Source organism: Ambystoma mexicanum, chromosome 11 (genome assembly GCF_040938575.1).
Source record: "Ambystoma mexicanum isolate Mex_15411 chromosome 11, UKY_AmexF1_1, whole genome shotgun sequence".
NCBI lineage: Eukaryota > Metazoa > Chordata > Amphibia > Caudata > Ambystomatidae > Ambystoma > Ambystoma mexicanum.
In genome coordinates, this window is record NC_090934.1 from 1076717350 (window position 1) to 1076733627 (window position 16278).

The 16278-nt window shown below is 46.5% G+C and overlaps 1 protein-coding gene across 1 annotated transcript in view; it reads right to left on the reverse strand.

Annotated features, from left to right (window-relative positions):
* The window catches only part of ARID3B (AT-rich interaction domain 3B), a 454686-nt gene that overhangs the window by 401711 nt on the left and 36697 nt on the right, over positions 1-16278 (reverse strand). The gene's annotated exons all lie outside the window — the stretch shown is intronic.

Genomic DNA, 16278 nt, shown 5'->3' on the forward strand with positions numbered 1-16278 from the left:
TGCACCCAGGTGATGTTTGGGACTGATGGAAGCACTCGCCTCTAAATGTTGTAGCCATGGTTGTCTCCATGTTTTAAAAACTCCCACTTTCCGGGTTTTCAACGTTCAACACCCCTTATTCAAAAAATGAAGGAGTCAGTAAAAAAAGCCAATGCTGAAAAGCATATTTCGCACAAGTAGTAAGACCAAAGGGTAAGAGCGACTGTATAGCAGACCATGCCAATGTAGGATACTCCAGGATTACCTTCAGTCAAAATTCAACCACTACAATGTTCCTGAATTCAGATTGCAGAGTAGTGTCCGACTGAACCTCAATCAGCTCTTCCTGGGCATCAAATGGATGATGCACCACCTCTCCTCTGCCAGAAAAGTCTGCATCACCCAGTCATTAATGCCAGCATTTACTTCAGGGAAGTATTCAGCAAAGCTGGACCTTAATGTTGCTAGGTGGCTTGCCCAGCTCCAACTGTTCTTTTGCAAAGGTCTAGCTTCCTCTTGAAGGCAAATACTTTTTTATTCATTCTTTCCTCTGTGTTCCCATGTCCACAGGAATGCCCCCAAAGGTGGGATTGGGAGTTTCTGGGGTGGTGAGTTCTAGTGGTTTTAGCTTCCTTTATAAAATACACAAATCACATAGTAGGTCAACCAGACAATGTATCATTGTGTACAGCTTAAAGGGGGCCACCTGACCCAAAGCAGCACACTAGTAGATGTATTTTGGAACAATCAACATTTTATGTAAACACACCTCTAGTTTAGATTGTAAAGAGTGCTTGTGCTGCAATTACAAGCACCCAGTTAATAAAGTCCAGACTTAAAACACTTGATCAGCATTCAGTGAGTAAAATAACCTTATAAAAATAAAATACAGCTTTGCATAACATTAGAGAATTTTGGTATTATCAGGCACTGGTAAGCGGGCTCTGCTGTTGCTGTGGGAGAAGTGAGACTGCCGTTTATCACAAGATGGCAGGCCAGCATAGATCTTAACCACTGTATGCCCACTGAACAGCTATAAAACCTTCTATGTCAGCAAGATGCTGATGTAGAGGAACCAGTGTTAGAAAGCAATGAGGTAATTATACTGTACCATATCCCGTGGGAGGTGATGCGCCCCCCTCCCCGCCCCCAAGACTCAGTGAAGGCCCCTTGTGTCAAAAGGTTGAAAAGTCCTGCCGTCTCAGTCCCCACAGTCCTAACTTCTCCCCCGCTTAGAGTGGAAGCAGTCTGCGGCACACAACTTGTAATGCAAATCGCACATTTTAAGCGTCAGGGCGAAAAACAGAACTGAATACATTGCTGAGGTAAAGGAGTTCTGACTGGCAACACTGGTAATACCATATAGAGCCACATTATCGCACCTCCCAACTATGAGTTTGAGGGCAAAGGTGGAGGAAAATCCTCCCGCAAGAAGCTGGAGGATTTCCTCCAACATACTGCCCAAAATAGAACAATTTGGGATATTACCACCAGCAAAATTACTACAAGCAGTAATACCGCTGAAATCCACCATGGAGTCCTATGGACTCCAATTAATGGGGACTAATACTGCCTTGTAATCCGGCAGCAATACCGCCAGACCAAGTGGCAGTAATTGTAGTACAGTTTGGTGGTATCTCGTTAGATTTACAGGCCACACAGAGACATGACCTCTCTCCATGTTGGCTTTTATTGTAAAGTGGATTACCAGGTTTCAGACCTGTAAGATACCCCTGTATCCTCAGGTGATTCAGACCCCCACCATTCCATCCTACATAAACTTGATGCCCCCAGGCTGTTCTTCTAGTCTACTTTTATTCTACCCATGTAGATCCAGGTACGTCATACTCCTGTTACTTCCATGGATTACTTTACTTCCTGTTCCTTAAAGCCAGGGGTCTTAAACATGTGGCTCTCCAGATGTTTTGGACTACGACTCCTATGATCCATCACCATTGACTATGCTGGCTGGGGCCGATGAGCATTGTAGTCCAACACATCTGCAGAGCTAAAGGTTGCAGAACCCGGCGTCCAAGCAGAGGCCTGGAACTCCATACTGCCACAAGCACCTTATCATTTGACTCTGGCTCTGAAATAGAGACTTTATGCTGGCCCTTTACCCACAAATACTGGTTATTTAATATTATACCTTGAAGCTGCATGCGTTAATAGCCCTAGTGCAAGAAACAGACGTTCAGGACGGGCAGTAAAAAGACTTCTGTGGGTCGTATGCGGCCTATGAGTTCACAGGGTTTGGTTGACCAGGGAATAGCACACGAGGCATGGAGTTGGGACAGGATGGCAGGGTAGCTGCTGGCAACCTTTCAGGTGGCAACCGTAAACCCATGAAGAGGGAGCGGAGATGTGCAGTGCTTCTTTGCCCCCCTGATTCTCTGATTTGTCAGAACTACATTTTCAAAGCCTCTCTCCGAATGGAGCACGAGTGCATTCATCTCTCAGTTGACTCACAGTTATTTTTCCGTCTGCGTCTTTCATTTGTTATAAAACAGCACCCAAGGTTGGTGGCTCTCAGGGGGTAGGGAGCCTGTGACGCTCCAAGGACAATGAACTGGCAGCCAGGGGGTTTTAGCAATGCGCTACTTTTGTAAACAAAATGAACCCCCCCAAAAATCTTTTTTTGTGTGACCGCCCCAGTAAATCATCAAGAATCGATGACTGGGAGAGAGGCTGCATGAGAGCGATTCCCCCTAATTTGTATGGTACAGTAGCACAGAAAGGAGAAAGGTTGGTTGGCTCTCGACTTACATCTACCTGTCTTGAGGGCATACTTTAATGAACAATTAATTGCAACTGCATGTGTATACCAAGTGCATAATTTGTAAAACAGTAGGTGCCTGTGCCCAAATATGTTCTAGCACTTCTGTGACACTTAGGCAGTTCCACACCACTGCCGCCACCCAGGGTCGGACTGGGACAAGAAATGGGCCCGGTCACCCAAAAAAAAGTGGCCCACCCCTCGCGACACTGGACCTCTGATGATTCACCGAAAGTGATGCAATTTGACCCCACAACAAAGTGACATCCGGGAAAGCGATGAAACACAACCTTTCACCCGTTGACAAAATAGGAAGTGGCATCAAATAGTATTGTTCCTAAGTAAACTACACTACGACAAATATGGTTATGATTTCACTAAGGTGATATATATTTCATACAAGAATGGATCACCATACGCATCATTAATATCTGTGTGCATAGATCCATATTGTCAAATTACTGGGACTCCAAGCAGACGTCCAAGGCCACATGATAATATGCTATTATATAGCACTTACCCGTAAACTCTTTTTTATAGAACAAATCTGCATACAATATCACCCAACTTGTGTTGGTACTCATAACGACCCAAGAAGGATGAAAGGTTTTTGAAGAATAAAAAAAGAAAAAATTAATTCCCCCCCCAAAAATTTTCAAACCGGCCCTTACACCCCAGGGACGATTTCAGCCCGGCCAGGGGCCAATCCGACCCTGCTGCCACCACCCATAGTGCGACAGAGACCGGGCCTTTGTGGGGCCTCAGGCTCCATTAGGAGCCTATTGATGAAGACAAAAAAAGCACACACATTCTTTTGCCGCGACGACCATCAAGGCAAAAGAAGGTGTGCGCTTTTTCTTTTTCACTAAGCATGTGTGGCAAGGGCCGTGGATCCGGCTGCTGCTTGTTAATGAAGCAACAGCCCGACCTTTTGGTCATTTAACCATTTCCTTTTTTTCAAACTGAATGCGCGCCCCCCCTGGGCATGAGGCTGCGGCCCACCAGAGGGGCGCGCCTCACAGGTGAATACCGCTGCACCTAAATCCTCCCCTCCAGGACCATACACCAATGAGTCCTAGAGGGGAGGGCTTAACTGCACATTTTCGCGATTATAGATTATACCCGGCCTGAGAGAAGTGATGCAGTATCGATGGAAAGGGCCATTGATGCTGCATCACTTCTCTCCGGCCCGGGGGGGGGGGGCTCAGCCCCGACTTGATTTTGACAGGGGGGGCTCGGGCCCCGGAGCCCCCCCCCCATACTCAGCACCCCAGCCATAGCCCATCTTCGGTTAGGATTATACGATTTGCCGATTGGGTGCTTCGTCTACCCATGCCGCAACTGCCTTTTAACCTATTGGAAACCCTCATCCAAAGTTTGGAGAGAGGGGGGGAGAGGGGCTTAAGTGAATTTGAATATTAGAAAAAAATTAAATTCCAATCGAAGTGGGAAAAAAAAAAAAAAAAAAAAAAAAAAAAAAACACAAGAGATTAAACTATGATGGACAAATAAAAATCTAATTCGATTCGAAATGTTACTGTAACAGCATGGCCATCCACGGATTGCCTGAACCAACCAACCTTTAAATTCGCAGCCGTAGCACCAATTGATTCATGGTTCAAAATTGAGGGGAGCTGGGAGTTCTATTTAGCTTCTGCTGTGCTGTAGTCTATAAGAGACCGCCTTTCTTGGCACCAACAGCTAGCAGGAGCTACCCTCGTCTCCCCAAACCCAATGGTGCCAAACACCCATGAGAATTTAAAATTGAATTTGGGGCAATCTATAAAACAACCATTATGACACATCTTTATGACATTTAAAGCATACCGGGTCTTAAATAAAGGACATAATTACATTGCAAGTGGAAGTTCGATTTGCAGAATGCCGTGTACTTGCTCCCCATTACCCTGTGGTAGCTCCTGATCCCTAGTTAATGCTAGATCCCAGGCGTTGCTTTCAGCCCCCACTCATCCAATCCCATTTTCGACCCCTGGTGATGAAATCAAACACTTTCACAGTGAGGCCTGGAATATGAAATCGGAGCAAAAGTTCCGTTAGGTTTAGCAGACAGGATCACGTGTAAATGGAGGTCCTCCATACTGAGCTTCCAGTCAGACCTGCAACTGCTCAAGGCTTTTTATCACGCTGCACCCTGCAACATTACAGGAATCAGCACATATGACTAACTGTCCTATACTGCACACACTTCACTGCTTCCCCCTAACGCCAGGATCATATTCAATATTGCATGTAATACCGACAAAGCAGTCTCAACTGAAAACCAACATACTTGGCGGCTAATCTCCAAACCTCTGGACACGCACATAGCAAAACCATCAAAAAGTTGGAGTCTGAATTGGCCCATAAAGAGCAGACACGCAGTCTGCCTGCCACTGCTTGACAATCGTACTCCACAAGAAGCTCGAAATGCCCCAACCATCCTCCAGTTCCACAAAACACTAAACGTGGCTTTGAACAATACCCGTCTAACAAATACAAATCCAGTCCTGCCTTCACAAACAGTACTTGCTATTTTATATAAAATGACAAGGACAAAGCAGGCTAGATTCAACCTATATGCAATAAAAATAAGATCTGCAGTTTGTCGAGGGGGAGGGGAGGTGCCTGAAATCCCCCACTCTCGTCATTTCCTCACCAATAAACCGTAGTCCTAGCAAATATCGTCAAAATCTACGCCTAATTTTGTAGGTGGCCTGTTTTTTTTCTTTTGGAAATCTGGTTATCGTACTGTTAAGCCTTCCACCTATCACTTTTTCAGTCATAGCTTCTTTCTTTAATGCCTGCAAGTAGCTCTTAAACTTTTCCTTCTTCCTCCGATGCTCCACTCATGAGCAATCCATTTTAGTCCCTAATCCTCTCATTTATTGACCACTCTTCTGTTTTTTGATGAATCTTGAAACCTTCAACATAAAACTCCTTTCGAACAAACTAAAATGTATCGCCTCCAGTTACAAAAGTATTTAAATTGACTCCTCAGCCTCTCCTCTCAGTTTTTCCATCAAGAATTCCTCTGTTCTGACCCTACAACAAAAGACAGACAATGGGTAGGGCTGTTGCTTTGGCGAGTTGTGCACAGCCTTCTACTACTTCCTGTTCATAGGAAGGATATTGCTAAACTTAGTCCAATACAGGGGGGGGATAATGCTCACCTGTCGTTAATAGAATGAAGACTCGCTGAACTAATTTTGTATGGATAGTCTTCATTCTATGTCAGAATAGGAGTCGAGCATTATGCTTGTTAAAAATTTGCTCCTCCAAATCCCACAACATGGTTACTCATGATATGATATTTTATTTATACCACGCTCATACACAGGTGTTTCAGAGCACGACCAGGCAAAAGGGAAAGGGGGGGGAGTGAGGGGGGACAATGATCTCACTAGGCCCAGTGACATTGAGAAGGCGCAAGTGCATGGGGGGGGGGGATTGGAAAGTGCAGAGGATAGGAGAGAACAAGATTAATAAAGTGCAAGGTTAGTCAGATAGGGTGTATCTGATAAGTGCAGAAGAATGGGGGGGGGGGGGGGGGAATTGTATGGGTACAAATAAAGGCCCCAGTGCAAGGGTGGCCAGGAAGCAGTGCAGGAAGGTGGCATGGTGAGCAGGTACCTGGGCCCGAAGGAGAGAGGGTGGCCAGGTGCAACAGTGCCAAGAGAGAAAGCAGCATCAGCAGGGAAGAAGAGGGGCAAAGGCAGAGGTGAAGAGGAAGGTCTTGAAGAGCTTCCGTAACCGTAGATGGTTCTCCTCAAGTTTCAAGGTGGCAGGGAGGCAGTTCCAAAGGGAGGCACCAGCCGAAGAAAAGCTCTACCCTCAGCTCGTTCCTTTGAAAAACGACTGACCCGGAGGGAGTTAGAAGTACAGGAGCGAAGGGCTCGGGAGGAGGTATTTATGGATGGATAGAAGGTATTTTGGACCCAGGCCTCAGAAAGCATTGTGGACAACGCAAAGGTTTTTAAATTTAATCCTTGCATCCACTGGGAGCCAATGAAGGGATTTTAGAGCTGGAGAGATACGATCCCAGGGCCTGAGGCCAAGGACAAGTTCTGTTCTGGATTAATTGTAAAGTGCGGGGAGTGGAGGCAGGTATATTTAGAAAGAGGCTGTTACAGTAGTCCAACCTAAAGAGAATCAGAGCTTGGGAGACAGTAAGCTTCTGAGGAAAGGAAGAGTACCTCTAAGGAGGTGAAGTAAGAAGTTTGACTTTTTGGAGACATCAGAGATGTGAGCGGAGAAGGAAAGTGTGGAGTCAAAGAGGACCCTGAGGTTCTTAGATTCATGGGGCAGGAGGGCCAAGGGAGGCCAGCCGGAGGGTGAGGGGGAAGGATGGAGCTGGTGTACCAATAAGGAGGATCTCAGTCTTGTTGGCATTTAAACAAAAATCATTGGCGGCACATCAATTTTGAATGGCGATTAGACAGTCAGATGAGGGAAGGAGAGGCGATGGCTGAAGGAAGCCTGAAAATGAGTTGGGCGTCATCAGCATAGCACTGGAAATTTGAGCAAAAGATGGAAATGCAGTAGGCAAGAGTTGCCAGGTATTGGTTGAAGAGCCAGGGCGAGAAGTTAGACTCCTGGGGCACACCACAGGTAGAGAGGGAGATGGAAGATACGAAGGACCCAAGTTGAACCTGGGAGGGTCAGAGAGAAAAGAGGTCAGCCAGGCCAGAACCTGATCGGTGATGCCCAGGTTGTCACAGAGACGATGGAGCAGAGTGGTATGGTTGACTGTGTCGAAAGCAGAGGAGAGATCAAGTAGTATGAGGATGGAGGGAATGTTAGAGTCAAGGTTGGAGAGCAGGTCTTCAAAGATATTCAGGAGAGCAGTTTCCGTACTTCTGGCCGCTCTGAAGCTGGATTGGTGGCCATGGATGAGAGCCAACAGAGTTAGAGTGAAGGTTTAGATGAGAGATGGCAAGCTTTTCAAGGAGCTTACCCAAAAAGGGAGTAATGGAAATTGGGCGATAGTTAGCCGGACAGGAAGGATCCGCTGTGGGTTTCTTGAGGAGAGTATGCACAAGGGAGTGCTTCAGAGGGGAGGAGAAAGATCCGGAGGCAAAGAAGAGGTTGCAGAAATCGGCAAGGGCCGGAGCGAGGGTGTCGATGTGGTCCTTAATGGTTTTAGAGGAACAGGGATGGACCCGTTTTGATGAGACTTTCATAGATTGGACTTGTCTAGCGGCCTCATCGGGGGAGAAAAGAGGAAAGGCTGAGAAGGGGGGGGGGGTAGCTGAGGGTGGGTCAACAAGCAGAGAGGGAGAGGAGTAGAGTGTGGACAAGATGTCCTTGGTTTTAGAGAGATAAATAGTGAAGCAAGGTCATTGCAAAGAGTCTGGGAGGAGGGGTGGATACTGCAGCAGGGTTGGTCAGCTCCTTGCAAATTTTAAACAGTTCGGCCGAGTTGTTCGATGCCGCAGAGAGACAGGCTTGAATATGGACTTGCTTCTTGGTGCATACAGAGAGCCGGTATTGCCTTTGGAGCAGGCGGCAAGCCAGTTTGTCACAGGATGAGCAAGAGGCCCTCCATTTCCTCTCGGCCGCCCTACACCTAAGTTTAAGTGCAGCTAGGTCAGAGTCATACCAATTGCACTTGGCTTTGCGCTTCAAACAGATCCTCATGACAGGGGCAAGAGTAGCAGAGATAGAGGAGTAGAGCAGAGACAGGTCTGTATCAGGGTGCGAGTCAGCCTGGAGTGGAGGGGGTTGAGAAGGTGGCAGCGAAAGCCTCAACTGACAGACGCTTCATGGGCCTGATGGCCGAGAAGGTGCGTGGCAGTCTTGGGGTGGGCTTGGCTAGAGGGGAGGAGATGGGAAGAGGAGAGGAGGCAGTGATCACTCCAGGAGAGGGGAGAGGAGAGTAGAGTAGGAGGAGGTCAGAAAAGATCAAGACATCGAGTGTGTGGCCAGCAGAGTGAGTCAGGCCTGAAGGGTGGATAGACAGGGAGAGTGAATCGCAGAGGTCGCGAAAGAGCACAGATGAAGAGCAGGGAGAATAAAGATGGATGTTGAGGTCACCAAGGAGGAGGAGTTGAGAGGTAGAGGACAGGAGGGCGGCAGTGAGGTTGCCCACTCAGAGAAAAGAGCTGACCTGACCATGGGGCCGGTAGAGAGTAGCAACAGTAAGGGAATGGCTAGGAGAGAGACAGAGCCTACAGACAAGGCATTTGAATGAGGATTAAGTCTGAGTGGGGATGATGGAGTCAGGAATCCACTCGGGAAAGATCAGGGCTACACCACCTCCGGGCCGGGTGGGTCTGGGGGCAGAGAGGATCTTGTAGCCGTCAGGGAGGAGAGGGTCAAAGCCCGTGACAGAGCTGTTTGTGAACCATGTCTCACTAAGACCAAGCGCATGGAGGTCAAGTTCTTCAAGGAGGTGGCAGAAGTCAGGAGTGTTTGACAGCGGAGCGAGGATTGAGGGTGGCAAGATGAAGAAGGTTGCCAGCCTTAAAGACCTTCCGGGGAGGGGTACAAATCAGAGGTACACCCTGTGGAGGGAATAAGAGATGTGGCAGAGGAGAAAGGGGCAAAGTATCCAAAGGAGGGGAGTAGGGGACAGCTGGAGATTAGACGAAGTTGATGAGGCGAGGGATTCAACTGTCAAATAGACAGATTTGCCTGAGGGCCTTGCACCATGACAGTGCCATTTAGGTAGACATTAATGATGACTCTGGAGGAGTCACAGGACTCCATACAACTTCCCAGCTGATGCCACCATTAATGGGAGAGGAAGATACAGGACAGAGCACATAGATCATATGAGGGGTCCAAAGATCTGGTGAAGGAACGACAAAGAAGATGTCAGTGAGGGTTTGTTATTGTTATTTTGCATTTGTATAGTGCCTTATAAACCATTGGTATGGTCTGAAGGCGCGGGTAGGTTGAACGCCCTTGGAAACTGAAGTTCAGGTCAGTAGAGAGAGTTAAGGTGCATGTGAGCACCGGTATGTGTGCAGCTGGTGCGGTATTCGTGTAATAGCTGCTTCTTAGCGGTAGGTGTGGTGGTTGAGAGATCTGGAGCATGTGTTAGTTCTGGCAAGATTTATCCAGACCGGATGTGGCTGCGTTAGGCCCGAGTGGAAAACGCCTGGCTAGGGTGTGTGTAACCAGTAGTGTTTATTTAGGATGGTGGAGTGTGCGGCGGATGTTGGTATGAGAACAGTTATACCGAAAGGTGTCATAGTATCTGTGTTCTAGCTGAGTGGTGGTGTAAAGGAGAGAATAAGCGTGGTTGTGTGATATGATGGGTTATATGGTCCGCACTCGTCCCCTCTACGTTCCACATTTTTCATATGCAGTCATTCGCTCGTATTCATTCGTATGTTCTACATATTTGCCGGCCCTACTCACTAGTCTATTCTATGCAGTCCTCCACTCTACACATTCTTCTGCTCCGCACATCCGTCTGCTCCTCGCATTCTGTATGCATTCGGTACTCATCCATTTTACATGCTTATCCGTTCTACGCACTCACCTGGTCTGTGTAACTCATCCGCTCTAGGCGTTTGTCCGCTTTGTCCCTCGCGTGCATTACACCTTCGCCTGAACTACGCATTCACCTGCTCCCCGCACTCAGCAGCTCCCACCCTCGTCCCCATCCGCTCCCAACACTTGTCCCGTCCGCTCCCCATCCGCTTTATGCACTTGTGCTTTCCACGCATTCAACAGTATTATCCTGTTCCATCTATTCATCTCTACACTCATCTGTTCTATACCTTCATCCACTCTGTAATAGGTATCAGCAATGGGAAGACCAGTGTTGGAGGCCAAGATATCCTTTTTAAATTTCTTCTTACCAGACTTAGTGAGAAGGGAGGGATAGTTGATAGTTAAGCAGTTTGAGTAGATAGGAGAAACAGATAGCGCCATGGGCAGGTAGAAAGAGGGGGTAGTGGGAGAAGTGTGCCAGTGCAACGGCAGGGCACAGTCACTGGGCTAGCAGGTTACAATTGAGAGCCAAGGTGAAAAGAAAAGCGCAACCAAATTTGTTTACAGAAACAAAAAGAAAAACCAAATTTGACTTTTGATGGCAAATGCTAAGGCACCATAGGGAAGCCAAATACTGTAAGAGTAGAGTAGAGATATAGAGCATATCAGTGAGAAATGGTTGGCGTGAGCAGAGGGGAGAGTGAAGGTTCAGGGAGGGAAGAGAGGGGGTATAGGAAGGAGGGAGCTAAACCAAGGAGAGGAAAGTGAGAGAAGTCATGTTAGTCCAGTTATATGGCTGAGTGAGCTGGTGTCCCCAGGAAAGTGTCCAGAGGGTCGGGCTGTTGTAGTAGCGTCATGTAGCAGCACAGTAAGAGGACAGGGAGCAGACAGGGGCCTTAGAAGACCAGGCCGGCTACCGCCTCCAGGTCAGCCCGGATTGGAAGTTAAATCCAGAGGCAGCCAATTGGCAGGGGGCCAGAAAAGGCTACACAGGCAGAGGTGTAAATCAGGCAGCCATCTTGGAAGTAGTGATCAAAAGCAATTCGGACCAGAGTTCACAAGCTCAAAACGGGGAAACACACCAAGCTCAATGCTGGGCAGATAACACGCGTTTCAACTACCGTGCTCATCAAAAAACATGCGCTGTGGTCAGAAAGCGCTACAAATATACATGGAGATCTTCACTTTTCTTTTTCTTGATCATTTTTACTTTTCCAAAGAAAATGATATTTTTGAACACTCAGGATTCACTAGGGTGAATGTGCCAGGAGGTTTGGGCAGCAAGAATAACCTAGAGTTAGGGCGTCGATGCAGGAAACTCTGGACACAGCTGTTCAAGTTGTTACATCAGCGCGGAGTTGGAGGGTTGTGCACACCGCGTAAAACAGCTGATGATCGTTGTATAAGCATGCCAAGAGCGCGAGGTCTGCGATGCAGGCGCCAATGCGGAATACAGATGTTCCATCAGAGCGGAGCAGAGGGTTGTGCTAGCTGTGTAAAAGAGCTGATGATCGCTGTAGAGGATCGCTGTGAGCACCAAGACTGCAGGCGCAGCACAAGGCAATACAGCTGATGGGAGAGGAGGATGCACCCAGGCAGTGCGTTAAGGGCAGGGAGCAGGAGTGTGTGGTATGGGGGCCAAGAGGACCTTTTGAACCAACATTAATCTTTCTAGAGGCTTCAAATAAGACTCTGAATGTACAACTATTGGCCCAGCCTGCTAGATTCTTCATGTCATCAAAAGCAGCACGAGGCCTTTGCCCATCTAGTCGAGTACACCCCAAATCTATAAACACTTGATGCATTAGTTCTCAACCTCATCTAGCTAGATGGGGAGATGAAATTGGCCGATAATGATTGCAGTAAGTAAAACCTAACTGTGAAACTCCCATTGGTCTCAGATCGGTGGTTCGCTTTCCCATACTTCAAATACATCACGCACTGTGAAATATTGGCAAGTAATGGTTTCAAGTGACTTTTGGTGCGCCTTGTAACAAAAGCGATTCCTTCAGGGATGAGTTGCCTGTGTGACATGTCTAGGGCCCAACATCCGATGCCCAACTGCAGGAAACTAACAGCAGCATGGCCAATCGTCATCTGGCCAGCGCTCGAATAAATGAAAAACTATCAGTATCACAAAAGATTGAACATTTCGCTGACAGAAGCCTCAAGAACTTCTCCTTTGAGGAGCCTACTAACTGCTGCAGTCTCATGTATTGGGTGCTCCATCCACATAGTTGTGTCCTGTGAATATAGCCACCCGTCGAATCTTACTGTCCAGAACACTACCCTCCAGAAATAATTGGATAGGAAATTAAGCACGACTACTAGGTGTGCAAACAGTATACAACACCAAGCCGTCCATGTCCCCCTGGCCACAAGAGTACCTCTTAGACCTTGCTTGTGACCATGAATCCCCAATGGGGCTTCTAGCAGACTAGGAAAGGACTGGTAGACTCCAGCAAACCCAAAACTCTGCAGAATTGTGAGGGATCACTGCTGCATGAGGATGCCCCCCAACCCTCCACTGGGTTCATCAGTTGAGATTTCATTAGAGGCAACATTAGCAGGGGGTTATCCGGTCATAATGTCCCCATACATAATGTCACCGGGAAAAGCCATTGGCGAGATAATACATGGTGACATTATGTAAGGGGATATCCCGTGCTCCCCCCTGTATATTAAAAAAAAACACTATAGCAAAAATTGGAGGTTGCAGAGTTGTCCCCCGCATGTTCAATGTAATAATGTCGCTGCAAAAAACAGCGACTGTCAGGAGACATTTTTGCAGGGAGATTATTACATGGAACCAGCAAAAGGGGAGGTGGGGGGGGCAATTTTAAATTTGGTAAACTTTACAGGTACCACTTTACCCCCAATTGCTTTACTGAACAGAGGGATCACTCACAGAGTGTCATGTTGACCTGTGCCTTATTGACATAACTGTGCTTGTCCTAAGCTTTAGTGCACATGTCCTCAGCACAAATTCACTTGGCTTTCGACTACATAAGGTTGCCTGTTTTTATAGCCCCCAATGAGTTTCCCATTTGGAATATCGAAGCGTGTTCTAGAGAACCGCTTTGCCATACAAAGCAGCTTCAGTAGGTAGAATTAGCAACATTACACAAATCCTCTCACTCTGTGCCATGAGAACTGTAAAAGTAGCATGCACAGCAGAAACTGCTGAAATGTGTCCTAGATGGTCTTCCCGTAATATCGAGATTGTGCCCTCCCAGGCGTGAGAATGCAGTTTATGCCAACAAATAAAAAAATAAATTAAAAAAGCATGCAGAGAAACTGACTATCATACAGAAACATTGTTGCCTGTCAATATCATGCAATGCCCAAACAACCAGCCCTCCAGATAACGTGTATATAAGGCCTTTTTACACAGAGAAACCTTGTCAATATGGCCCTTTCAATTATCCCTTGCATACCACTAACACAATCGGCGTCTTTGACCTGGCGGAGCATAAAACTCTGTAGTCATCACTCCTCAGCCGCTCACTTTTCTGAGGACGCCACCACCTGGATCCAGTAATTTCTTAACAGAACCACCAGAATATTTGCCCCGACCGCATCGGCCTTGCCGGTGGAAGTCACCGGCGGGGTACCACAAGGTTCCTGTGTATCCCCCACATTTTACAATATATTTACGAAGCCCTTATTTGACAACTTCGACCACATGGGTATCTCTTACACGAACTAGGCTGACGACACCCAAATTCTCTTCTCCAACACAGGTAATTCCATAACTGACTACAAACGACTCCACAACATTTATCTCGTAATACAAGCTTGGATGGCACAACACCGACTGTGCCTAAATGATGACAAGACTGAGTTACTCCTCATAGGTACCCAAGCCAGACTTAAACTCGACAACAAGTTTAACACCTTCAACATTGACGGCAACAATCTCAAGGTTTCAAAGAATGTCAAAACCATAGGCATGTACATTGACTCAACCCTCTCGTTTGACAAATCAACGCGACAGCCTCAACAACTGCATCCACCTGCAAGTTGATGAATGCTTACAGACCGTTTCTAAACAAGGACAACTGCATCACCTTAACCAGGGCCCTCACACTAACCAAACTTGACTACTGTAATGCCGTATATCTAGGCACTAGCAAATAATCTAGAAAAACTGCAAATATACCAGAACAATGTGCTCAGAGCAGCAACTAACTTCGCAAGAAAACTCTGCATCTCAGAGTTAAGACAGTGTCCAAATGGCTCTCTATCAACCAAAGAATTAAACTGGAGACCCTCTCACTAACCTACAATCGTTTGCACAATCAAGCACCATCATATCTCTGCGACAAATTCAAACACCATGCGACAGACAGATTGTCTAGATCATCTGACTCAACTTCATCATACTAGGTTGAAGCTCGAAAAATCAGGCAGTAGGAGCTTCCCGGTTCTTGCAGCTAAAACATGAAATACCCTACCGCCCAGTAGCAACTTGAACCTTCTTATTGTTAAAACCTGGCTTATCACGAATTAAGATTAACTCCCTGGACAGTCCCTATATCCACCTTCTGTACATTACATGTGTATTATGCTCTACTGTAAATCCATTATGAAAATGTTCACAAAATGTTATGCAACACTGTAAATATGTAACGAAAAGAAATGTGCCCAGATGCCCGAGGGCTAGGCGTGCTATATAAATAAAATACAATAGCAGCACCCCCATGAATCGTGGAGATCACTGGTGACAGCCTGGCTAGCAGCAGCTTGCAAATCCAATCATTACTTTAGTAACCAACAGTTCCTTGAAAGAATCAACTGGGATGAGTCCTGGTCGGTTTAATTTTTTAACAGACACTCTCCTCTGTTAATGATTCTATCAAGATAATAATTTGAGTAATGTAAAAGAATTTGTGTTTTGTTCAACTGGCTGCATTTTTGAAGGTTACAGTGTTGTTAAAGCATCTTGAATCATGAACATGCTTTTACTTTTGCTTTAAGGCACAGATAGTATTATGTAAAATGAAAATAGTCTTATACAAAGGCTGCATTTCAGCTTAATTGGCTTTAATAGAGGCAACGCAGTTGCAGAAGAATGGGCATTTCATACATCACAGAAGCACACAATGGCATATCTAGGCATATGGTCTGAACTTCAACTCCCTTTCTGACCACCCACTGCAAGCAGGTATAACAGATACAGGTAGAAGCAGCGCTGTATATATTTTCAGTGGCACAGATTGTACCTGTACCTCTCAACAGGACGGCTAAATATTCAGGCAAAGTAGCCCAATTTATCAACAGAGCTGCTATACCGTACGCATGCCATGGCAGAATGCCAAATATTCACAGCAGGGCTGATTGCATCATGCCCACATTTCTTAGCAGGACTGCTATGTTTTGGGACAGTACCTGCATTTCTTAACAGAGCTGCTGTTAAGAAAGCATGAACATGTGTTGCCATTTTCTGCAGCGAGCTAAAGTACACAACAAGAACAGTGTCTGAGCTCTTTCCACCAACCCCCGACAGTGAGAGAAGTTGGCATTGCCGTCATACTTCAATCCCTTCTACTCTGTCTTCACTTTTCAAAACTTCTGCTTCTCCCATGTACGATTGCAGAGTTCCACTGCCAAAAATCAAGCACATTTCAAACCTTCATTATGAATCAAGCTCCTGACTAACGTAGGCTAGTCCAAACAGGCTTAGGGCTTTAGAGAAGGCATGTATGTCAGACAAGCCTCACATGGATCTGCCAGTGAGCTAACCCTATATGCCTTTCAGTGTCAACAGCATGTTGGGGAAGGCAGCTCAGTGGGTCAATAACCCTGCTGCTGAGATGGTGTAACCTGTTAGTTCAAATCATGTTAATAGGTGAGTTAATGAGTCTGCATCAGAGATCTGCTTTTAAGATGCAGGTAACATTCAATTGTAACACAATTGACTTAACTTTCGACATATCCAAAGGGCTACGGAATGTTCAGTCATTCAGAACACATTTGATCTGGGATGTTCCACTTGTAATGTCTCAGAACACAAACCTCATCAGCGCTGCTATACCTGCGATTGCTCAGAACACAACTCTTCAGTGCCGCTGTGCTTG